Genomic DNA, 27,407 nt, shown 5'->3' on the forward strand with positions numbered 1-27,407 from the left:
ACGTTCCATGTCCTATTCCCAGAAGGTCCTGGGCTCCTGCCTCTTATTCCCAGCTGTAAAACCAGACTTCCTCAACAGCTTGTAATTTGATTCCTCTGCCGGCTCTCCCTTTCTCTTTTTCTATTCCTTCACTGAGAAAGGAACTTGGAAGAGCCTAGCTGTGTGCGCCTTGAGAAAGGATATGAGGTACACAAAATTAGGAGTTCTATTGGCTAGTCTCTCAAAATATAACTTGCCACAGTGTTTGAATTGCTTTTGAAGGAAAGATACACAAACAGTTTTGCAAAAGAGAATATCCACCTATAAGGCTCTCCTTAGAGAAGATGTAAAAATTTCCTCATGTATATTTTTACCTGGCAATCAAACAAGGCCTGGGTGACTTCAACCTGGCAATTCGCTGAGTGATACATATCTCTTTTTAAAAAAATTTTATCTTCAAAATAATTGTTAAATACATATAACTTATATGAGAGGGCATCCATTTCCTGACTGGAAAGAACATATAATCAATTTGTATCTCTTTTGAGAATATAATTCAGGCAGGTATATGTAAATCTTCAGAAATACTTTGTATGTTTTCTCCTATGGCTTCCACTACTACAAGACAATAATGGTTCTAAAAGTAGAGCAGCTAGACAGTAGCTACTAATGACAAACTTTCCTAAATCAGTGAAATTCTGTCAATTGTTAGCTTTGTCCTGCCAAAATAATAAAAAAAAGTCTTACACAGTTTTATAGACAAATTCAAAAATTAAGATAGATTTTGAGCAAAAAATTGGTGAAGAAACAATGGATTCATAATCCCTGACTTTCTGTAGGTGAACTTCATAGGACCAAAATGAGAGTTAATTTAACTTAAATTTGCTAATTCATTGAATGAGTCAGTCAGTTTGTAGAGAAAATGCAGCATAGTGAGATCATTTTAAGACCAAAAATAGAGATGCAAAGTATATCCCAGTGGCAAATTGTGACAAAGCATGCAAAGCCACTGCCTGCAGTTCTGGCATCCCATATGGGCACCAGTTCAAGTCTTGGCTGCTCCACTTCCAATTCAGCTCTCTGCTATGGCCTGGGAAACAGAAGATGGCCCAAGTCCCTGGACCCCTGCAACCATGTGGGAGACCCAGAAGAAGCTCCTGGCTCCTGGTTTCTGGCTCCTACCTCCTGGCTTCTGGCTTTGGATCCGTCCAGCTCCAGCCATTGCAGACATTTGGTGAGTGAATCAGCAGATGGAAGACCTTTCCCTCTGTCTCTCCCTCTCTCTGTCTGCAACTCTACCTCTCAGATAAATAAATAAATCCAAAAAGTATATCCAGCTATATATCTATATCTATCTATCTGTATATATATATGTATACATACATTATATATGTACATTATATATGTATGTATGTATATATATATATACACATTATATATATATATATATATATATAATGGAAAAGAGAATCTGATTAAGTTCCTAAAAACCTAATTAATGATGACTAGATTGTCGATGAAGTTGTACAATTAGAGTGGGCCCTGGAACAGAAGCACACATACAAAACATACCAACATACCTTGGGGAGGCAGTCCAATGAGGAGGGCAGAAACGCATAAGCCTCCTTGGGGTGGAGGGATACTTCATCACTAAGACTGTACAATATTTCGAAACATGGTAATAATAGAAGATTGACTTCTGTTTAGATGGTTTATCATTGTTATTTATTTTACTTATTTACATTTTTCATTCATTTATCTATGAATAATGCAACAACTTAATATATAGATATCTTGGGCGCTGCTACCATCACATTCCTTTTGGTACATAACTACATTTTGATGTAATAACTGGAAAAGGTGCTTCCTTGAATTTACACATAGGCAGCCATGGGGTTGGTTCAACCATTGATCTAGTATCTTCTTTCTCTACTCTGTCCATCACTCTGTATCTTCCTATCTGGCTTATTGTTCCTCACACCATTTCTAAGTATAGATGGCCCCTGATTTTCAATGGTTGCATGATGAATTTTTGGTCTTCACATGATGAGAAAGTGATATTCATTCAGTAGAAGCTGTCTCTCAAGTTTTGAATTTTCCTGGGCTAGCAGTATGTTGCATGATATTATTTTCTGATGCTGGGCAGCAGCAGCAAAATCAGCCCCCAGTGAGTAACACGATCCTAAGGGTAAATAATTGATCTTCTTTACTATTGCTAAACTATGATGTTTGGTAGATTGAGTGCATTAAAAGCATTTTTTACCTTACCTTTTTCAATTTAGGATGGGCTTATCAGAATGTAACTCCACTGAAAGTCAAAGAGCATTTGGCATTGCAGAATATATATATATTTGCTAATTATCTAGTTGCCATACTGTGATGTGAGCTCCATGATACAGGTTCCATTTATTCCTGAATTTATTACTGAATTCTCAGGATAGGAGCACACAGCAGCAGCATGGTAAATAGGAAGTAGAACGAACAAGTCTGCCTTTTTTTTTTTTTTTTTTTTTTTACTGAACTGAAATAGGGTTAGATGCAAACCTGAGTTACAAGATAGACAAGATAGTAAAGTAGTAACTACCTGTTTTTCGCACTCCTTACATCATTAAAAATTTTTAAAGATATATTTATTTATTTTAAAGGTAGACCTATAAACACACACACACACACACACACACAGAGAGAGAGAGAGAGAGAGAGATTTTCCATCTGCTGGTTCACTCCCTAAATGACTGAAAGTGCCGGAGCTGGACCAGGCTGAATCCAGGAGCCAGGAACTCTGTCTGGATCTCCCATGTATGTAACAGGAGCTCAAGTACTTGAGCCGCCATCTGCTGTTTCCCAGGTTCACTGTCTGTGACTTAAACCAGCACTCTGATAGTCAATGTGGATTTCCTACCTGCTGTGCCACAATGCTCACTCTCATTAAAATTTTTAGAAACATTTTTGAGTACCTACTATATTAAGGTTTTGCAATAGGCCCTGAGAATACAAATATAAATAAAAATCATATTCATTTTTACTCTTTGATTTATAGGAAGTAATAGTCCAGTAGAAATAATAAATAGATTGCTATAAACAACTAATTATGCAGCTTAGTGATGTGTGTTAGCACATAGTAAGTACAAAGCCCATGGTGGCCAAAAGAAATGAGTCTTTGATTTCCTTTGAGGTAGAAATACTAAAAGTGTGTAATTGAATTTTATTTTGAAAAATAAGTTTACCTGTTGGAGTAGAGAGATGAGGGCATTCTGTTTTTGCATTGGCCACTTAGGAAGAAAAAAAAAGTGAGTAATCATTTTTATGCCGAGGCTTTATCTGGCTGAGAAGTAGTATTTGCCTTCCAAAAGAGTATCTTAGGTAAGATTGTATAAGCCACAGATTCACCAAATAATGGAAACTCAGTAAGCTACATTTTTATTTTGGGGGAATCTTCTGACCCCCTTCAAATCACATCCTTTAAGTGTTTGCTTGTCTATCTACAAAAGTCAGATTCCGGTTTGTGTTCTCCAATTGAGACATTGCAATAAAAAGGAGACATGGGGTCATTTCCACCAAATAAGTAATATATTTTAATAGTTGGGGAAAGCTAATGAAGTCAGAGTTGTTTTAAAAATGTCTGTGTTTGGTTTTTGAAAAAAGAAATCACCTCAGTTTCCCAATAGGATTGTAAAACACACGTACAAGAAAATGTCAATACCAGTTGTAAAAAATTAAGTAGGACTGGAAATCATCGACGTAATCCTGGCTTGTAGGATTTCCATTTCAGGAAAATACCTATTAAGGTTACTATGGCTTGGCTCACCGACATTGCATCATCTTTCTGTGGCCTAACTCTACATCAGGATCTTGGAATGCAGTGTAGCTGCTAATGTCACCAGCACCACTCTGTCCACATCTCTCTAATAAGTGGTGGTGACCCCAGTAGCCCAATATCTAGCTAAAGAAAATGACTATGATTAACCTGATTGACAAAAATGAGCACTTTGACTCATTTCTTTTCCTTCATTTAAAAATTTGTTATTAATAACTGATTTTGATGACCAAAAATTTTTGATGTGCATTATGTCTTGAAATATGTATACATTATGGACCGACTAAATCAAGCTAACTAATATTGGATCATTTCCTATTTTCTCTTTGCAACTGCACAATTACAAGGTAAGCACATACAGAAGAGTGGCAGAGAGAAGTAGCAGGAGCGAGTGCTCATGCCTTCTGCTGAGTTTGTCTACAGCAGGGTGACTATAATTAACAACAGTATATTGTAAGTTTCAAAACAGCTGGAAGAGAGGGCTTTGAGTGTTCTCACCACCAAGAGATGATAAATGAGATTTGGATCTGCTAATTACCTTGCTGATTTGATCCTTAAACAATGTATACATCACATGGAATTCATAAATATGTAGTCATTTTTTCCAATTAAAAATAAATGAAACTCAGGGCCGACACTGTGGTGCGGCGGGTGGGGCTGTCGCCAAAGTGCTGGCACCCCATGTGGGTGCTGGTTCGAGTCCCGGCTGCTTGGCTTCTGATCCAGCTCTCTGCTATGCCCTGAGAGGGCAATGGAGGATGGCCCACGTGGAAGAACTGGAGCAGGCTCCTTGCTCCTGGCTTTGAATCAGCACAGCTCTAGCCATTGTAGCCATCTGGGGAATGATGTGGCTCTGCCTTTCTAATAAATCTTTAAAAATAAATAAATAAACAAATAAAACAAATGAATTTTTAAAAAGAGATTGCTCATTCAAACTCTTCTTGTATGTTTCTCTCCCCTTTTTCACGTCCCCTTTTGACAGCTCATGACTTGTTCAGATGGTACTTGAGGCAATTCTCACAAGTCTAAATCCAGTACACCTTGGTGAGTGAAACCACTAGACACACCTCTGTGCTCAAGGCATGGGCATATTCTGTGCCATGTTATTCCCGTGGAGATGTTAGTTTTCATTCTCTGCCTGCTTTTTCATCCTCAGATTAAAAAATCATTAAGGCTTTGTGTTTCTTCCTGTAAAAGAATTGTTCTGTTGATGTACAAGAGTGCAAAATGGCTTTTAAACTCATAATTCTACCCAGTATCTTTTGAAATACTATTCAACGAAAGTGGTTTTTTTTTGTCATGGAAAATACAAAAAAAAATACAAATATTTGCCGATCTGGCTTTAAGCAAGAAAGAAAAACTCTTATTCACAAATTATTCTGCTGCCTGTTTTGTTTGTTAGGTTTCAGTGTATACTTCTGGGCACAGCTGCTTTATAAGCTTCTCAGGAGGCCATATCTCAGAAAATAGACATTTTCATCAACTTGCCATTAAACAGGAGATGAAATTTTATTCACTTTAGTACCCAGTCTTTCTTTGGAATTAGTTTCATTTTTGTTCAAGTGCAAATGTCTCTGCGCAGCTGTCTGGAACACCTTTCCAAATCTTGTGGCAGAAAATAAAAATATTTCTTCAGTTAGTTCCAGCAACAAAAGAAACAAGAAAAAAAATACAAGCTTGCCTTTTTCACTTTCTGAGTTTGTAAGTACCAGTTCCACATTGTCTACCAATGGGAGTCCGGCCCCAAGCAGTACATGGCAGGCTGAGTGCCAACCGGTTTTGTGTAGAAGTAACATTGGCAGGAGTTAGAATTGGCAAGGATCTGTATATTTCTCAACCTAAGGCTATTACAAGCTTCCTGTTGTAGCTGCTCTATCCGATTTGTTGTCTATCATTCTGCTCTGACCAGGGACACTTTTAATCTCCTTAGTACATGAGTGGACTATAACAAATCCTTCAATTACTTTATCTTATCACAAGCTGTTCTGCCACTCTACCTTCTTGGATTGGAGTCAGAAACTATTAAAAATCAGCCTGTCTCACTGCTCATTAATATCTAGCCAAAATTGTAAATAACTATTTTTTTTAAATTACATTTTTCATCTTATTTGAAAAACAGACATAAACACCACACACACACACAAATACACACATACAGTAGTAGTGAGGAAGAGGGGGAAGAGAGAGAATAAGAGATCTTTCATCCACTGGTCCACTCTCCAAATGCCAACAACATGTGGGCTGGACCAGAAGCCATGAACTCCATCCAAGGGCTCTAAGCACATGAGCTATCGTCTACTTCCTCCCAGGGTGAACATTACCAGGGAGTGGCAATAGAATTAAGGAACTGAAACTCAAACCAAGCACTCTGATTTCAGATGCCAGTGTCCCAAATGACCACAGAACCACTGCACAGACCTATCTGCCCCTGTAAATAGATATATTTGAGTGCCTTTACCTCTTCTAAATCTGTGTGTACTGCTGACTGCTCACACATCTTCATAGTGAATAGATCTTGGAGTTGCATCATACCTGTAGGAGTATGTTTACAAAATTTCTAGAGTTTATGTGTTCTTATTTGGTAACATTTTAATTAGCAAGTTTTGTTTGAAAATCAGAACAATTTATTAATCTCATATCAAACTGAGATATTCATTTAATCAATGGTGCGATGAATAAATTGCTGGTCTTGTAATCAATTTTATCACTGTTTAATTTCTGGTTCTGCAAATTTCCTAGCAGCTCTGGAAAAGCAACAATTTTTACTTTTTAATTAATTAATTAATTAAATTGAAAGGCAGAGTGGTGGGGAGGAGAGACAGAGAGAAACAGAGAAAAGGAGAGAGAGATAGAAAGAAAGAAAGAGAGAGAGAGAGAAAGAGAGAGAGAAAGAGAGAGAGACTCTTCCATGCACTAATGCATTCCCCAAATGGCAAAAATGGTTGGGGATAGTCCATGCTTAAGCTGGAACCCTGAAATTCATCAAGTCTCCCAGGTGGGTAGCAGGGGCATAAGCACTTGGGCCATCTTCTGCTGCTTTCCGAAGCACATTAGCAGGGAGCTGAATTGGAAGTGGAGCAGCCGGGATTTGAATCAGTGCTCTGATATGAGATGATGGTGCAGTTATAGGTGGTGGTTTAACCACCTGCCCCACGACTCTAGCCACAACCTTTTTACTTTTAGCTGTGTCACCAATAAATATGAAGATAAAAACAATTTACTAATATTGTCCACGTGTAGTGTTTAATACGTTGCCTGGCACTTCATGCTCCACAATCATGGGGGAAATGACGGTGGTGATGATGATGATATAATTTCAGTTTAGGAATGAATTAGCTTTTCTTAAGCATAATTATGTTTTTGGCTTCTGTGTTACAGAGTCGCAATGAAATAAGACAGTACAGGCCAGGGAGCTGGTATTGTGGCATATTGAATTAAGCCTTCACTTGGGACACCAGCGTCCCGTGTTGGAGTGTCATTTGAGTCTCAGATACTGTGTTTCTGATCCAGCTTCTGGTTAATGCACCTGGGAAGGTAGCAGAAAATGACTGAAGTACTCGGACCTCTGCTACACATGTTGGGGACAAAGATGGACTTCTCGGCTCCTGGCCTCAGCATGGTGCAGACCTGGCTGCTGCAGCCATTTAGGGAGTGACCCAGTGGATGAAGAATCCTCTCTCTCCATCTCCATCTCTCTCTCTCTCTCTCTCTCTGTCCTTTTCTCTCTGTTGTTCTGTCTTCTTTAAATAAATAAATAAATAAATAAATAAATAAATCTTTAAAAAATATAATCCAGAATTCCACTTTCATTTCCAACTCTTGCCACTGCCTCATTTAGGAAACTAAAACTTAAAGTTAAGTGAGAGTCCCAGATTTCATAATTAGTCTAGAAGAAAGTCTAGGTTCTTTGTGCTCAGAGCTCCAAATTCTTTTTTTTTCTCTACATTGTGCCATTTCCATGTCTGACAAGTTAATATGACCCTTAATCTAATAAGTAAAATACAAACATTACAAAGGGAAAGCAGAATCTGTGGCAAAATTTAGAGATGAAGATGAAAAAGAGAGAGAATTCTCTTAGCCTTCAAATCTAAAGCAAGTTCATGAAAATACATCCTTGTTAGGTAAACCTGGATAAAGACTAACAATATCTTGGGCTCCTTTACTTGCTAGACTTGTACTGGGAACTGAGTTGGAGCAAATGTAACCTGAGAAGATTTCTTGTTCCTACTTTAAAAGAATTCTTGAGTGGACTTTTTCATCTTTATCCCAAGACAGAACCTGCTTTCTGTTCTGTCTTTCAATAGAAAAACTGCTAGTTTATTACAAGTGTTACAAGAAGGGCGTATTCTTTTTTTTTTCACCTGCAACTCACAACAGAGAAGAGAAATCAGATTATTTCTGTCTCAGTCTCCTTGAGAGCGATGGATGCCTGAAATGACCAATATGGCTTACTGGCAAGATTTTTAAGAAGGTTTTTTTGTTGTTGTTGTTGTTATTTTATATAAAGAATGGCATGAAAGAGTCTACTCGTTTTAAACAAAGCTTTGAGCATGAATGCAATTTGCAGAGCTAAACCATCCATTTCCCCCTCAGGAGTCAATAATCATTGAGGCTAATTGATCAACAGATGACAGTGGAGTGGAAAAATAGCAAGAAGGTAAATCCTTGATTCCATCATGAAATGTTGCTTTCTCTTGAGGTCACCCTCTCCCAGACTTAGATAAACAATTAATATTCTGTTTTAAATCACTGTGACTTGTAGTAGATATTATTTCTAAATGAAAGTTTTAGGTTGAGAGTGTTAGGAATGTGAGTAGCATCTCCACCCATGTGGAGGAAAGCCCCAACTCTTCTCACCTCACTAACTTCAGGGAAAAGAAGAAAAGATGGAAATCTACAAAGCAACTCATTGAGATGTTTGAAAGATGATTTAGAAAGCGAGGATATTTAGGGTATCATGGGTCTAATTATAATACGATTAATATTGCTATTCTACTTTTAGACAGTAGCTCAATGACCTAAGTTTGGGTGATAGTCTTGAACAAACTGTAAACCATATAAAAATCCTTGGGTAGGATTTCGATGAGCCATTGAGGGATGGAAGTGGATGGAATATCTAACTCTTCTATCTGTGACTCTGACTTTCAAATAAATAAATAGTTTTTTTTTTAAAGAATTAATGGGGTACACATAATCTTTGACCCTGAAATTATATTTCATGGTAGCCTAAGTTTATTGACTGTGTTAAATGAAAAAGTGCTGCAAATCATTATTATTTCATTAAGAGGTAGATTTTAGGGGCCTGCACTGTGGCATAGCTGGTAAAGCCGCCACCTACAGCATCCCATTTGGGCGCTGGTTCGAGACCTTGTTGCTCCACTTCCCATCCAGCTCTCTGCTATGGCCTGGGAAAGCAGTAGAGTCCTTGGGCCCCTGCACTCATGTAGGAGACCCTGAAGAAGCTCCTGGCTCCTGGTTTTGGATTGGCACAGCTCCAGCTGTTGTGGCCATTTGGGGAGTGAACCAGCAGATGGAAAATCTCTCTTTCTTTCTCCCTGCCTTTGCCTCTCTATAACTCTGCCTTTCAAATGAATAAATAAATCTTTTAAAAAAGAGGTGGACTTTAATTCTCTGGTTCAGACAGTGAATTCCTTAACCAGCAGAAAGTTACAAAAGTAATGTTATGGGACTTCAAAGGTTAGGTTGTACAATGACTTGCAGCTTTCATTTGGATACTTTCTCTTGAATTCTGAGTCATCAAGCGAGAGGCCCAATTGTAGTGAGACTGTCACACTAAAGAGGTTTTATAGCCACTTATATCAACAGCCAGCTGAGCCCAGCTTTCCAGGAATTCTTGTCAGGGTGCTAGGCCGGGGAGACAAGAACCCTCAGACCCTGGACCAGCAGTAGTGGCACCTGAACCTACGTAGTGACTTCCATTCATGATATATGACAGAAAAATCACTCACAAATTCCTGATACATAGAACCTTGAGGTAAAAGATATTTTTGATTTAATCCACTAAATTTTGTGGTAGCTTAGTATGCATTGATAATCATATGAGTGTAAAAACACATACACAAAACAAAGCTCACTGAATTATTACATGGGAGCAATTTAAATTTCATTAATAATGGGTTAATTAAGCAACTTGCGGCAAACCCTTACAATAAACTCTCTTGTATCTCATGACTGGGGTAAATACATGTATTTATATGGAATGACAACTATGATACATGAAGTAAACAAGTTCAAAAAGATTGTATGTAATATGAACTCACACACAAATATGTTTGGATGAATAAGTATTTGTGTAGCACAAGTACATAGGGATGTATGCACACAAACATTATTAATGGTTTCATCGTAATGGGAATCAAATTTTTCACCTTATGTCAGTTTTTTTTTTTTAATGCTATTTCATCCAGAAAATTTTGCTCTTGTCCTGGTTTACATTGTTTAGGAAATACATATGCATTAATAAATTCTGGAGATCAATAAAAGGCACAATTCTACCATCCAAAGGTACCATTTGCATTTTAGGCTTTTTGTATTTTTTAATTTTCAGAGGCAGAATGACAGAGAGAGAGAGAGAGAGAGAGAGAGAGAGAGAGAGAAGGTGGAAAAGGGGTAGAAGCACTCCTATCTGCTACTTCATACCCCAAATGCTCACATTCATTAATATTGGAAGAGGGCCAAAGCTGGGGGCTGGGAACTCAATCAGGTCTCCCACTTGGGTAAAGGGAACCTATTTACTTGAGTCATCACCACTGCCAGCATCTGCATTGTTGAGAAGCTGGAGTCAGGAGCTTCAGCCAGGAATCAAAGCCAGGCATGCAGATATGAGACAAGGGCATTTTAAGAGTTATGCTAAATGCTCATCCCCTGTAAGTTTAAATTTTAATGAGATTCAGATGTTACCTTGATTTATATCTTGGTGACATTTGGATTTTCTAAATTTAACATTATATCATCTGCAAATAATTACTTTTCTTTTTTCTATCTAAGATTCACTAACTATTCTTTGGACATTGCTCAAGAGTTATGGGGCTTTCCTGTGGCTTTGGGTTAAATGTCTCATTGTCTTCTGGACTGAGCTTTATACTCTTTGTCCTGTTGAAGTGATGTTTCTATTACTGTACATTAAAAATTATGCCAGTTTGAGGATGTGGGAAAAAAGGCACACTAATCCACTGTTGGTGGGAATGCAAACTGGTAAAGTCACTATGGAAGACAGTTTGGAGAGTCCTCAGAAACCTGAATATAAACCTACCCACAAGACCCAGCCATCCCACTCCTTGGAATTTACCCAAGGGAAATTAAATTGGCAAATGAAAGAGCTATCTGCACCTCAATTTTTATTGCAGCTCAATTCACAATAACTAAGACATGGAATCAACCTAAATGCCCATCAACAGAAGACTGGATAAAGAGATTATGGGATATGTACTCTATAGAATACTACACAGCAGTAAAAAAAAAAATGAAATCAAGTCAAAATGGAGGAATCTGGAAAACATCATGCTGAGTGAAATAAGCCAGTCCCAAAGGGACAAATATCATATGTTCTCCCTGATCGGTGACAACTAACTGAACACCTAAAAGGAAACCTGTAGAAGTGAAACTGACACCATGAGAAACAGTGACTTGATCAGCCCTTGTCCTGACTGTTGAGGAACAGCTTATTATTTTATTCTTTTTAGTATGTTCTTTTTCTACTTAATCCCATTGGTTGAACTCTTTAATTAACACACAATTATTCTTAGGAGTTTAAATCCAACTGAAAATTGATCCCTGTTAAAAATAAGAATGAGAATAAGAGATGGAGGAGATGTACAGTATGGCACACTCTCACTTGGACTTACCCCTAATGGTAGAGCTAGAAATGTGCCATGGGATTCCAAATCCCATCAAGGTGGCATGTACCAATGTCATCTTACTAGTTAAAGTGATCAGTTTAACTTCATAATTGATCATAAATATAGGATTTAGTGTCAAAGGGATCACATAAAAAAGACCAGTGTCCGCTAATAATAATTGATATAATTAAAAAGGAGAGAATGGTCCAACATGGGAAGCAGGGTACACATCAGACTCATAGAATGGAAGATGCCCTAAACAGCACTCTGGCCTCAGAATCAGCCCTTAAGGCATTCAGATCTGGCTATAAAACCCATGAGAGTTTCTCAGGCAAGGAAAGCCAAGACACTGTGGCAAAAAATGCCCTAAATGAAAGATCTCTGTGAGTAAGAGCCCAGTGGAAACAATGGGCCATCAAAGAAGGAGGCACCTTTCTCTGAAGGGAGGAAAGAACTTCTGCTTTGACTATGACCTTGTCTAAATAAGGTCGGAGTTTGTGAACTCGAGAGGCTTCTATAGCCTTGGCAACTCATGACAAGAGCCTCAGGTGAGTTCTGACGTCATAAAAAAGAGTGTCAATTGTTAAATCAACAACAGGAGTCACTGTGCACTTACACCCATGTAGGATCTCTGTCTTTAATGTGTTGTTTAAATCTTTACTTAGTATATACTCAGTTGATCTTTTGTATATACAGATAATTAAAAATGAATCTTTTTTTTCTCTTTTTGCCACTTATTTTATTTTATTTTATTTTATTAAAAAGGAATCTTAATAAATAATAGGATGAGAGAGGGAGTAAGAGATGGGATGGTTTGTGGGTGGAAAGATGGTTATGGGGGAAAAACCACTTTAATCCAAAAGTTGTTCTTTTAAAATTTATATTTATTAAAGGAATGTTTTCTTAAAAAAAGTTCAGAGTAAAAAAAAATCATGCCAGTTAATGGTTCATAGATTTCTTTGTGGCCTTTTTAGCATACAATAGAAATATAATGTTACTTTTCTTTTCTTATTTAAATTATGTGATAAATTTTATTAGATTTCATAATGATGAATAGTTTGACTCTTCTGTTAAAGACTATTTTGTTGTAGTCTGTTTAAGGCTTAATATGTTTACAATCACAAAGAATGGGATGCAGAGATTTCTTTTCTGTGTATCTTTGTCAAGTTTTATTTTCATGGCAGTTTTGCTTTATAAAATACATCGCGAATTTTCCTTTTTAAAATCTACATTTGTCAGTAATTTTTGTAGGTCATATACTTTCTTTTTTCATTTTTTTAAACTTTTATTTAATGAATATAAATTTCCAAAGTACAGCTTTTGGATTACAATGGCTTTTTCCCCCATAACTTCCCTCCCATCTGCAACCCTCACCTCTCCCACTCCCTCTCCCCCTATATTCACATCAAGATTCATTTTCGATTCTCTTTATATACAGAAGATCAGTTTAGCATATATTAAGTAAAGACTTCAGCATTTTGCACCCACACAGAAGCACAAAGTATAAAATACTGTTTGAGTACTAGTTATAGCATTAAAACACAATATACAATATACAACACATTAAGGACAGAGATCCTACATGAGGAGTAAGTGCACAGTGACTCCTGTGGTTGACTTCACAAATTGACACTCTTGTTTATGGCATCAGTAATCACCCTAGGCTATTGTCATGAGTTGCCAAGGCTATGGAAGCCTTTTGAGTTCACCGACTCTGATCTTATTTAGACAAGGTCATAGTCAAAGTGGAAGTTCTCTCCTCCCTTCAGAGAAAGGTGCCTCCTTCTTTGATGACCTGTTCTTTCCATTGCATTTTTTTTTTTTTTTTTTTTTTTTTTGCCAGAGTGTCGTGGCTTTCCAGGGTCATATACTTTCTTGAAAGTTTCAAGTAATTCAAACACAAAAGTATCTGTCTCTGGAGATGCTTTTTTATTTGCTCTGTCTTGGCATTTCAAATTTTTTTCCTTTATTAACTTTATTATCCTTAAATCTTCCTTTAAATACTTTTAGCTATTTACATCAATGTCTTTCAAAAATTATCCATTTTCTTGAGATTATTAAATACATTAACTTTAATTGTTCTTCAAAAAATCTCATTTATTCTACTGTCATTAAATTATTCTCTTTCTCAATTGTTAAATAATTTAATTATAAGTCTCATACTAATAATTTCTATTGTTCTATTATGGAATTATTTCCATCTGACATATCATTATTTATTTCCTTCTTAATTATTCAGATTTTGTCTGTTTTTCTTCTTCTATCTTTAGCAAACTTTATGAAAATAATGCATTTATTTTAGAAATGGTGAAAGTAACTTTACTTTGAATATAGCTTTGGCTGCATCCTCTAAGTCTGACTGAAGTGTGTGTTTCTTTCTGTTTCTTTAATGATAACCCATTTTTTCTTCGTTGAATAATAGTTATAGGGGTTGAAATGCTTGTGAGAAAACGTCTGGTCATTCTTTTTCCACCCAGAATGGAAGATTACCATTAGCTGACTTGCAGATATAGCAAAGCTCACTAAGCAAATGGCCTATTACAGAGTAGTCAACTCACAAGTGACAGATTAAATGCAGAGAAGAAAGGAGGGAGGTAACTTAGTAACTTAGGCAACCGCCAGGAAGATTGCACACCCCATAATATTTAGCCAATGAGGAACTGGGGGAGGGGCCTGCATGCTAGGATATAAATTGCTTGCTTTAACTGCTCCAGGTGTGCTTGCTAATCAGACGCTGGATCTTGCAAGAACAATAATCCAGTCTTGCTTTCACTGCACTTTCTGAATCGAAGTCCATCTCTTGAGTGGACAGGTGAGGGTATTTCCCACATTGATGTTGATTACTTTTAATTTTATCTTCTTAAAAATCTTGGAATTTGGTCTTCAGGTAAAACTTTATATGTAATTCTGTTAAAAGTGTAACATTTGCTTAATGCAATTTATCGAAGTTAAGAATAGCACATATAAATTTTCTCAGCTTAATAGAATGTAACTGTCCTCCACTGCCCGCACCTACCTCCACTTAATGCTGCTTTTAATAATAATTTAAGTTGGAGAAAGCTTCAGTAATGTTTCTTTACTAACTTCTAAAGAAAAAAATGTTCTAGGGGACATTCTCAAGTATTTTTCTTCTTTTCTAAGAATCTGACTCATATATATTTTGTATTTAGACACATTTCAGAATGTCTTTACATTACTTTCTTTCAGGAATTACAACTTGGCTGTGTAGAATGCAAAAACATATTTCTGATAAAGTTTTACAGATGCTGCTCAAGTTATTATTGAGACCTAATTGGCAAAGAAAATTATTTATATATATATATATGTAAGTATATTATAATACAATTATATTGTAAAGCATGAAGCTTTTTTTAACTTTTATTCAATGAATATAAATTTCCAAAGTACAGCTTATGGATTACAATGGCTTCCCCCCCCCATAACTTCCCTCCCACCCGCAAACCTCCCCTTTCCCTCTCCCTCCCCCCTTCCATTCACATCAAGATTCATTTTCAATTCTCTTTATATACAGAAGATCAGTTTAGCATATATTAAGTAAAGATTTCAACAGTTTGCACCCACATAGAAACACAAAGTGAAAAATACTGTTTGAGTACTAGTTATAGCATTAAATCACAATATACAACACATTAAGTACAGAGATCCTAGATGAGGAGTAAGTGCACAGTGACTCCTGTGGTTGACATAGCAAATTGACACTCTTGTTTATGGCATCAGTAATCACCCTAGGCTCTTGTCATGAGTCGCCAAGGCTATGAAAGCCTTTTGAGTTCACCAACTCTGATCATATTTAGACAAGGTCATATTCAAAGTGGAAGTTCTCTCCTCCCTTAGAAAAAAGGTACCTCCTTCTTTGATGACCCGTTCTTTCCACTGGGATCTCACTCACGGAGATCTTTCATTTACTTTTTTTTTTTCTTTTGCCAGAGTGTTTTGGCTTTCCATGCCTGTAATACTCTCATGGGCTTTTCAGCCAGATCCGCATGCCTTAAGGGCTGATTCTGAGGCCAGAGTGCTGTTTAGGACATCTGCCATTCTATGGGTCTGCTGTGTATCTAGCTTCCCATGTTGGATCGTTCTCTCCCTTTTTGATTCTATCAGCTAGTATTTGCAGACACTAGCCTTGTTTATGTGCTCCCTTTGACTCTTAGTCCTATCATTATGATCAATTGTGAACAGAAATTGATCACCGGGACTAGTGAGATGGCATTGGTACCTGCCATCTTGATGGGATTGAATTGGAATCCCCTGGTATGTTTCTAACTCTACCGTTTGAGGGAAGTCAGCTTGAGCATGTCCCAAATTGTACATCTCTTCCCTCTCTTATTCCCACTCTTATATTTAACAGCGATCACTTTTCAGTTAAGTTTCAACACTTGAGAATAACTGTGTATTGATTACAGTATTCAACCAAAAATATTAAGTAGAACAAACACAAAAAAATACTAAGAGGGATAACATATTAAGTTGTTCATCAACAGTCAGGGCAAGGGCTGAGCAAGTCACCGTTTCTCATAATGTTCATTTCACTTTAACAGTTTTCTGTAACTCTGTAATTAACACATAATTATTCTTAGGTGTTTAAATTTTAACTGAAAAGTGATCCCTGTTAGGAATTTGGAAAGCATTATGCTGAATGAAATAAGCCAGTCCCAAAGGACAAATACCATATGTTCTCCCTGATCGGTGACAACAAACTGAGCATGAAGCTTTGATATATGTATATTTTGAATTTTTTACAAAAATCAGAAGTTAATCTGAGATTTTTTTATATATTGTGTAACACTTTTTGTTGTTGAGAGTAAAAAAAAGTTTATTTTTAAAGTTTATTTATTTATTATTTATTTATTTGAAAGTCAGAATTACACAGCCAGAGGGAGAGACAGAAAGAAAGAGGGAGATATCTTCTATCCACTGGTTCACCCCCTAGATGGCTTCAATAGCCAAGGCTGTGTCAGGCCAGAGCCAGGAGGCAGGGGGCAGGAGCTTTATCCTAGTCTGCTACATAGGTGGCAGAGGCCCAAGGATTTCAACCATCCTCTGCTGCTTTTCCCAGGCTATTAGCAAGAGGCTGGATTGGAAGTGGAGCAGCTGGGACATAAACCAGTGCCCATAAGTGATGCTGGTGACCCAGGTGGTGATTTATCCACTAAGCCACAATGTTGTCCCTTAAAGAGATTTTTAATATTTAAAATTTAAATATTTAATTAGTCTAATGCAATGATAACTTCTTTTCTTAATTTTGATCTCAATGTAATAAGCATAAGAAAATGTATTAATAGCTTTGACAGTTTCGTTCTTGATGATTTGTTTTTATATACTTTTTTTAAAGATTTTTATTTATTTATTTGACAGGTAGAGTTACAGACAGTGAGAGAGAGAGAAAGGTCTTCCTTCTGTTGGTTCACCCCCCAAATGGTCGCTTCGGCCGGGGCTATGCTGATCTGAAGCCAGGAGCCAGGCACCTCCTCCTGGTCTTCCACGCAGGTGCAGGGTCCCAAGCACTTGGGCCATCCTCCACTGCCCTCCTGGGCCACAGCAGAGAGCTGGACTGGAAGAGGAGCAACCGGGACTAGAACCCGGTGCCCAAATGGGATGCTGGCGCCGCAGGCAGAGGATTAGCCAAGTGAGCCACGGCCCCCAGCCCCTGTATTTATATACTTTTGATAGTACTGTAAATTAAGCTATTTTATTGAAGTTCCATTTGTATACATCTCAGAGACTGTAGTTCCAAAAATGACCACCTTGTTAAGGAGACTATTCTCTTACTATTAGGGAATATCAATATTAGTGACATGAAAATTAAGTAGAATTTATTTCTTAATTTATTCTTAATCTGAGTAACCTAACACATATTTAAGAGATCTTGAGTTTGGTGTGGTGCCAGATGTTTCATATTTTGAACAATTTTTAATTAATTTAGTTAACAATGTTTAATCTTTTAAACAAGTGATTAGTAGCATGGTCTTGGGTAAGGAGTTTATGGCAAAACTTCTCAGTTTTTCCATTATTAAAGTGAGGGAATGGGATTATGTGACACAGATTGAGTCCCTGGCTCCTGACTTCAGATGGGAGATGTGTGTGTATGTGTATTTGTGTGTGTGTGTGTGTGTGTGTGTCTTCTGTTTCTTCTACCTTAAAATAGAAAAAGCTTTAGCCATGGCCTCTTTTCATTTCTAGTCCTTTTATTTGTAATATATAGAACTCATATTATTTTAACACATTTAAGATTAACTATAGTACAACTACTAAATTAATAGAATTTGATTTTTGAGTAAATATAAGTGAAATTTGTTTTGTCAAGAATAATATGAATTAAAAGAAAAATTAACAATTTGTTTCCTGGAAATAATAGCTATTGAGATAGTAACAGAACTGGGATATGGGATATTACCTGTTGCCAACTGTATTAATTTGAAAATTTGTCCTATGTACTCAGAGATGTTCTTAGATAATAGTTTAATTCAATTCCTATGGTTAGAAATGACAATGACAGAACAACAACAGTGGCAGCAACAACATCAGACATGGCACCCAACACAGCACAAAGTCAATATCCACTAGGCATTTTTATTTTGTTTGTGTCTCTTTAAAGTAGACTAACATGACAAACTTGGAAAAGGAAAGGAGAAATGTTAAACAGTTGAAAAAATGCTTGGATTTAGAAAATTTGAGGTTTGTTAAACCAGAAAAAAATCAACAAGATGAATGTAAGAGCTCTTTTGTTTTTAAAAATCTGTGCATCAGTCTGTCTGATCATAAGACTCAACCGTTTAACAGAAAATGTAGAATACGAAGAATAGCCTGAAGAAGAAAATGAAAGCCATACATAACCCCACCACGAGAAATAATTCTTCAATATTTTTATGTGTTTCCTTATGCTCTTTTGTGATATACCCATGAACACACATAGTTTATTAATTTAAAAACTTAAAATCCCTATATTTCTAACATTGTTTTAAGTATCATAGGATGTGTACTATAATTATTCTAAATATAAGATATTGTAAGCTACTTCTAATTACATCCTCCTATCTCTGTACATATCTCACTAGAGTGAGCAAACTTGAGATTTTTAGAAGTGAAAATATGAAAAAATTGTTTATTATTTCTTTATACATATGACAAAATTACTGTCTTAAAATGTTATAGCTGCTTATGGCTGTCTCTGAGGACGCTCATGGGCATGCATGAAGCACATCTTCAAATGTTATCATTAAAAGCGAGCTGTACCTATCTCCCAGACTGTGGCTATGACAATCTATTAGAATTAGGGGAAAATTCACATATCTAGAATTATGACATAGTGAGTGTTTTTATTCCCTTACACAACATAAAGCAAAGAAATAATATTTGGGCTCATATAATTAACTGTTATTGGAACAAAGCAATAATTTTCAGCATCTGTTGCTAGAGCAAAAATGCATATGAACAATAACGAGTTCATGGTCTGTTCATGGTGCTATCTTTGCACAGGGATCAAGTACTGTGCTTTTGCTTCTAAATTCCTTTTAAAAACAGCTTAAGCTTATTTATACTAAGTACAATTACTTTCCATTTAGCACTTCTATAAGGATGTGCATAAAATCAGGGCATCTTTAAAGCTTTTATTTTTTAACAGGAATGGAATGGTAAATCTTTTTTCTTATTCTTTTGTTTTTTTTTTTTTAATTTAATATCACACATAAATAAACTCTTAGAAGTTTCCAGATAATACATGAATCAATTCAAATAAAAAGAAAGATAATGTTTTATTTTTATCTAATTATCTAAAAAATTATGGTAAATAAATTTAAGAAGACTTTCTTTTGTACTTTTTCTATAATTGGCCAGTAATTTCCCTTAAATTGAAGTAGTTTGTTATATAGATACAAACAATATCTTTTTATTGCTTAGTCCCAAGGAAGATTGCTTAAATCAATAATAAAATAATTAAGGTTATGAAATTCAAGTACCATTTTGCAATCAAATAACCGCTTAAATATGTGCATAAAGACTAAATATCCTATCTATCGATTGATCGATCGATTGATATAGCTATTTTAGTGTGTCTCTATGTGCACAAGTAAGCAAAACTAAAAATATCAGTTGTACCAGGTGTTCTATACCTTTGAAAGTATTTAAAGTTTAAATTTTATCAAGATTCTTTCTTTACTTTGTTGAGGAGTAAGCGTTTATGTAAGTTGCAAAGCAAAATCAGAAAAGCACAGCAATTTAAAAAATTGATACCAGTAGTATTCAAACAGTGTGGTTCCATCCTTGTATTTCTAAACATCTTGATAGATGAATGTAAATTTATTGATTTGATTTTGAACCCTGGGATGCTCTTATTTATCTAGAAAGAGACTGTAAAAATTTTCCCCTAAGAGCCAATTTAGGCACCTATTATTCTCTTACTGCACACAAACACGTAGCCATTCACAATCAGTGATATTATCACTATTTCTTCCTTACTGGTGGCTGAATCAAGAATAAAAAAGGTATCCAAGCTGCCATATTCCTAGAGATGAAATATAATTTTGTAACTAAATCACAAAATCACTATTAATTAAATAATAAAAATTAAAACCCATGGAACAGCACAAACAATTCCTTATAATTTGGTGCTATATGTAACTTAATTTGTTGGAATATTTTTCTGGGAAGCAATGCAATACTTTCAGAATAATTTATTTTATACTAATGTTCTGATAGTAACTGGGAATCTGAGCATGTTACTTAAAGTTTTAATCATTGTCTTCCTCATATATAAAAATTGAGCACTGTAAAAGCACACCTCTTATGTGAGAAATAATGCAGCGATGTGTGACGAATATCTTATACATGAGGTATTTCAAAAAGGTCACAGAAAATGGAATTAAAATGCAGGTTTGTTTTGATGCAAAAACCCCTTGAAATCCATGCCTATGTGGCATGTTCAAAAGGTTCACGGAAAATTCATAATTTGAAAAAAACTATACATGGATTTAAAATATTTTTGCACCACAATAAGCTTACCTCTTATTTCCAGTTTTCCACAAACTTTTTTAAGTGCCCTCACGGAATAGGTATTCAATAAATGCATGATTTCTACAATACAGTGTCCAACAAAACCAGACTGCTGAGAGCTAATGGAACTGTTTACCTTTATACTAAGAAGGTTGGGAAGGCACCCAAATCTGCATGTGGCGTGTGCCCAGGCTGGCTTCGAGGGGCTCATGCTGTGAGATCTAAAGGTCTGCTGAGGTTGTCTAAAATGAAAACATACGTCAGCAAGGGCCTGTGGGGGTTCCCCGTGTGCTACCTGTGCCCATGACAGGGACAAGTGTGCTTTCCTCATCGAGGAGCAGAAAATCATTGTGAAAGTATTAAAGGCACAAGCACAGAGACAAAAAGCTAAATAAAAACATAAACTTCCAAGTAATTAAAAAGAAAAGCACAGGGTTACACAGAGTTTTGTCAGCTGAAAGCACGTATATGCTATCTTACTTTGAAAATTGGAGTGGGACACTAGAGGAGAGAGATCAGGATCCTCCTCCCTGTTGTCTCCCTCCTTGGCACTGCCTTTCCTATCACACACAGCTCTGAAGTTTCCCTTTTCCTTGTCTAGCTTTTTTGCAATCTGGTAAAACCATTTCACAACCTTATTCCATCACCCTGGCAGTGGTAATGCCATCTTTGAGGCTGCTAGTGTTTGCTTCTTGTTTTGTTTTTGTTCTTTATTTTATCTTTCATTAAATCTATTTATTTGAATCTTCTAAGGAACACAACTTCCAATAGAGCCTTAGACTCATATTAGTTTGTTTGTTTGTTAAACCAACAGCCCTAAAAGTTATAATAATACAACTGTAACTTTTAAAGTCTCAAGAATATGTGGTCTATGTATACATTTTCAAAATCAGCATATACCGTATGCTAATATCAGAAAACCCTGTGTTTTCTACTGACATGTAATGACAGTATGTACATTCTCACATAAAGTCCGTATAGCTTAGAGGGAAAGAATGGCAATGGCAAGGGACCAATCATTTGTTTCATAGATTGCTGGGTTTTCACTTCCACTTTGCTTTCATTTTTGACATTATTTTTCACAGAAAAAAATACGTGCTGGTGTTAAGAGCTGCTTTCATTTCTCCAACTTTCTCAGGCTAAATATCATCAAAACTTTACTCTTCAATTCATAATTGCTGAGTTCTATTTTTTAAAGACTTTACTTTTTTATTTGAGAGGTAGAATCACAGACAGTGAGACAGAGAGACAGAGAGAAAGGTCTTCCATTCGCTAGTTCGTTCCCCAAATGACCATAACAGCTGGAGGTGGGCCCATCCGAAGCCAGGACCTAGGAGCTTCTTCCATGTCTCCCACACAAGTGCATGGCCCCAAGCACTTGGGCCATTTTCCACTGCTTTCCCAGACCACAGAAGAGAGCTGGATCTGAAGAGGAACAGCCGGGACTCAGAACTGGTGCCCATATGGGATGCCAGTGCCACAGGCAGAGGATTAACCTACTGGGCCACAGTGCAGGCCCTGAATTCTATTTTTAAAAGTTAAATTTAATAAAAGCATTGTAATACTGAATCTGATTCTGATCTTTCAATGTTCCCAACACATAAGTGTTTGAGATAACAGAGATAATAATTATCCTGATTTGTGTATATCTATCAAAATAACACAAATGTAGCTCATAACTATGTAGTTATTGTGTATCATTTATAAAAATGAAAAAATCTATTGTTAGAGCATTGATAACATTTGCAATGCATTTAAAAATGTAAAGACTTTCTAAGTCAAAGACTTAGAGATTAAAGATTCTGCTGAAGTCAGATCAAATAAGAATAAATTATATAACAATCCTCTAAACCAGTGCTGTGTAATAAACAATAAATGGAACCATAAATGAAAATCGGACATGTCAATTTAAAGCTTAAAATTGTCAGTGCCAGCACTATAGCATAATGGACTAGCCCTCCACCTGCGGCACCAGCATCCAATATGGGTGCCAGTTCTAGTCCTGGCCACTCCACTTCTGATTCAGCTCTCTGCTGTGGCCTGGGAAAGCAGAATGGCTCAAGTACTTGGGCCCCTACGTCTTTGTGCAAGACCTGAAAGAAGCTCCTGGTTCCTGGCTTCAGATCAACCCAGCTCCAGCCACTGGGCCATTTGGGGAACCAGCAGATGAAAGGCCTTTCTGTCTCTCCCTCTCTCTCTCTTTATCTCTTAAATAAATAAATAAATAAATAAATAAATCTTGGGAAAAAAAGCTTAAAGTTGTCAAATTTTTATAAAAGTAAAAGCTAGAGGTTTATTTTAATAATATATTTTATTCAATTCAATATACTTAAAATATTACACAACTTAATACGTTATCCCTCTTAGTATTTTTTTTTGTTTGTTCTACCTAATACTTTGGTTGAATACTGTAATCAATACACAGTTATTCTCAAGTGTTGAAACTTAACTGAAAAATGATCACTGTTAAATATGAGTGGGAATAAGAGAGGGAAGAAATGTGCAATTCAGGACATGCTCAAGCGGACTTACCTCAAAAAAAAAAAAAAAAAAAAAAAAAGTAAATGAAAGATCTCCGCGAGTGAGATCCCAGTGAAAAGAACAGGTCATCAAAGAAGGAGGCACCTTTCTTCTAAGGGAGGAGAGAACTTCCACTTTGACTATGACCTTGTCTAAATATGATCAGAGTTGGTGAACTCAAAAGGCTTCCATAGCCTTGGCAACTCATGACAAGAGCCTAGGGTGATTACTGATGCCATAAACAAGAGTATCAATTTGTGAAGTCGACCACAGGAGTCACTGTGCACTTACTCCTCATGTAGGATCTCTGTCCTTAATGTGCTGTACATTGTGATTTAATGCTATAACTAGTACTCAAACAGTATTTTTTACTTTGTGTTTCTATGTGGGTGCAAACTGTTGAAATCTTTACTTAATATATGCTAAACTGATCTTCTGTATATAAAGAGAAATGAAAATGAATCTTGATGTGAATGGAAGGGGGGGAGAGGGAAAGGGGAGGGTTGCGGGTGGGAGGGAAGTTATGTGGGGGGAGAATCTATTGTAATCCATAAGCTGTACTTTGGAAATTTATATTCATTAAATAAAAGTTAAAAAATATCTCAGTAGATAATCAACATAAAACTTATTCACATAATCCTTTATATTCCTTTTTCATACTAAAACTTCAGAATAAAATGTGTATTTTCAACATAAATGCATCTCAGTTCAGCCAAACCACATTGTGCACGTGGCTAGTGGCTAGTCTACTGGACAGCATAGCTGTCAGCAATCAATGTGCCTACAACTGAAGGAATGGAATAAGAAGTACTGCTTTCTGATATGTTTCCCCCTTATTACGTCAATCCCTTTACCCACTTAGTCCAGTCCTAAAGATTCTGTTTCTTCAAAAGCCTGATAGTCAAGCTCTTCTGTTAAATTTCAGTGAGAATCCACAGAACTGATCTCTTTGTAAAGACAACAGAAACATTCAGTTCACAGTATTACTGCCTGAGGAGAGTGAGTAATCCATCTTTATGACTGTCCCTGTCACTGACTGCCTGGCAACAGGTGGCAGGTGAGTCCCTAACCTGCATCTCCCCTTAGTCCACATTTGGAAAGCGCCACCAGGAAGAATGGTGGCATGTGGGTCATGGTTGTGCTGTTCATGTTTTCATGCAGGTTTGTCTGTAACGCATGTTAATGCATTCTTTTATACACACCAAATGAATGTTACTCAGAACCTTGTCATCAATTGAGCCACTTGTGGTGGCTTCCCTTCATTAGTAAAAAGATTCAACAACTTGCACATTTATCCTTGAGTTTCAGTGAACCTGAGTTTGTACTTTGATTTCTTCATGGTTATGAACTCTTTTTATGTTCATTCTGACAATCTTGTTGCCAGCTTCAAGACATCGGTTCCTAATTGTCTAATGGTAAATTGCAACTTGCTGGAGTAGAGTTATGTGCATATAAAATTCAAACATAGGAAGCTCTCCACAAGTAAGTATTTGATTTTATCAGTGTATTCTAAAATACTTCAAGAAATTGTTGAAGGTAATTTGTCATAAATTAAATTGGGGGCCGTCACTGCCGTGTAGTAGGTTAAGCCTCTGCCTTTGGCACTAGCATCCCATATGGTCTCTGCTTCAAGTCCTGTCTGCTCCACTTCTGATCCAGCTCCCTGCTAATGGCCTGGGAAAACAATGGAAGATGACCCAAGTGCTTGGGCCCCTGCACCCACGTGAGAGATTCAGAAGAAGCTCCTGGATGCTGGCTTTGGATCAGCCTAACTCGGCCATTGCAGCCACTTAGGGAGTGAACCATCAGATGCAAGACCTCTGTCTCTGCCTCTCCCTCTCTCTATCTATAACATTGCCTCTCAAATAAATAAAAAAAAATTTAAAATGTTTTAAAAATTTAAAAATTAAGATAGGGTTCAGATTTGGAAATCATATTGATTTCAGCCCAAATGTTGACTTCCAAACTTACTCGCTGTGTCATTTCTGGAATTTTTCCCAACTCTCTAAATCTAAATTTTCTCATCTGTAGTGTGGAGATAATAAAGGCATTTAACATACAGTTGTGAGTATAAATCAGATGATAACTTTAATGTGCTTAACAAAAGCCTTGCAACACAACCGAATTGTAGAGAGTATCGGTTTCCATTATAATTTGTTTTAAATAACAGATGCATCACTTTGAGGTTTCTGGACTAAGGTAAACCCTTCATTACTGCAAACATTCACTTAAAATTTGCTAACAGCTACTATGTTTTGGTTGTTATGCTAAGCAGTGAAGAAAGTACAATGTTCGCTGTCCCTCTCTTCCTTGGTCTTAGTCTAATAGGAGATACAAACAACCACTCAGAGGACCATGACAGGTACTTGGATGGAGGATGCAGAGGGTGCCATGGTGGAACATCAAATCCAGAATTTGAAGGTGGGAATGGGAGTTGAAAATGCTTCCTGGTGATGGGACAGGCATTTTGTGTAGAGTTAACATACCTGTTGAGACAGCCTCATCCACTGTGGGGAGTGCCTGGCTCTGCTCTGGATTCCAGTTCTTGCTAATGCAGGCCCAGCCACTGATGATGGCTCAAGTGGTGGGATCCCTGCCACCCATGTGGAAGACCTGGATTGCACCCTTGCCTCCAGGCTTTGGAATGACCCAACCCCAGTTGTTGCAGGCATTTGAGGAGTGAACCAGTGGATGGGAGAGTCTCTCTCTCTCTCTCTCTCGGTCTTTCTCATTTGCTTTTTAAATAAATAAATAAATAAATGCATATGTTTTTACAAAACCTTCCCTGGTGAAAGTGATACCTGAAACTGAAACACAAAATTTATAACCCAATCAAAAACCAGAGTAAGAAAGTGCCAGTTCTAGGCTCAGGAAATAGCCAGTGCCCAGACAAGCCAAGTATGACACATTCCAGGAAAAGAAAGGAGTTTAATAAAGCTGAAAGGAAAAATACAGAGCAGGAGTGGCACGGTTTGGGTCTAAATATGTAAAGAGCTTGCTCATTAATTACGCAAGGCTGTCTCTGACCACTGAGGAAGGACCTCTTCTCTCTGCCTCCAGGGATTGCCATTGTGTGACTTCTTTTCCCCTTCAGGGTCACCAATGACACTTGATCCAGGATTTCTCTTTGGGGATTTCCTTGTGCCCTACACCCCATGGTCCACCACTCTCCTTACTTGCATGTGGAATGCCCCATGGCATCATTTACGTTTTAGAAGATTTGCCTGCTCTTTCACTAGTTATTTTCTTAGTCTCAAACACAACATTCAATCTCATTTGGCTAAGGCAGATACCAACTAATGTTTTGACCAGCTTTCGATCTAATGATTCTGTGTTCTAACTTGAGCATGAAGTGATCTTGTGCTGGCAGGAAGTTTCTGGACAGCCGCCACTTAAAACTGGTCTGATCAAAACAAGAGGAAAAGCTTACAGTTTATTTTCATGCTGGCATGAGCTCCCAGAATTTATGATTTAAGGGGACTTTCCATGCTTGCAGCAGTAAAGGAGTAGAAATGTTTCAGAATGCAGAATTTCAAGCCTCTTAATTTGGAATTAGGTTGTGATTGAGGGGTAGAGAGGATAAGCGTACAAAAGCCTTTGCATATCATGTTTAATGTATTAAAATTTTCCCATATGTTAATCAACTTCCCTTAGTGTTCTGGTTCTTAAAGTTACCCAAGTTCATTTTGCACAAGATAAGACAAATGTGAATATATGATATTTTTCCTTTTTTCCTTGTTTTCATTACAATAAAAATGATTTATCATTAGGTTATAAAGTATAGTCAAAAATTTTTTTGGAACTGTGAGTGACTAATAGACTTGGACTATGGATTATCTACTGGAATGCACATTGTGTATAAGATGAATAGTAGTAAAGCTGTATTAGAATGAAAAAGATCAGAAATTGTGCCCTTTCTCATCATGCAGCTAACTTTTGTTTGAAGGGAGTGGGGAAGGGAGAGAGATGCTTGCAATAGAATCCCGGGTCAGAGACAGAGACCTAGTTACTGGCACTCTCACTTCTATTTCCTGGGGTATTCATGAACAGGGATCTGGAGTTATGAGCAAAGCCAGGTATCAGTCTGAGGCACTTCAAAGTGAGACGCAAGCATCCTAACTGGTATCAGAATCACTAGGTCAAATGCCTGCCCCAGGTTACTTGCTTAGATAACTCATTTTTCTCTCATTTACAATTGCTTTCTCATTCATTGGGTACAAAAT

The sequence above is a fragment of the Oryctolagus cuniculus genome, chromosome 14, assembly GCF_964237555.1.
Source record: "Oryctolagus cuniculus chromosome 14, mOryCun1.1, whole genome shotgun sequence".
NCBI lineage: Eukaryota > Metazoa > Chordata > Mammalia > Lagomorpha > Leporidae > Oryctolagus > Oryctolagus cuniculus.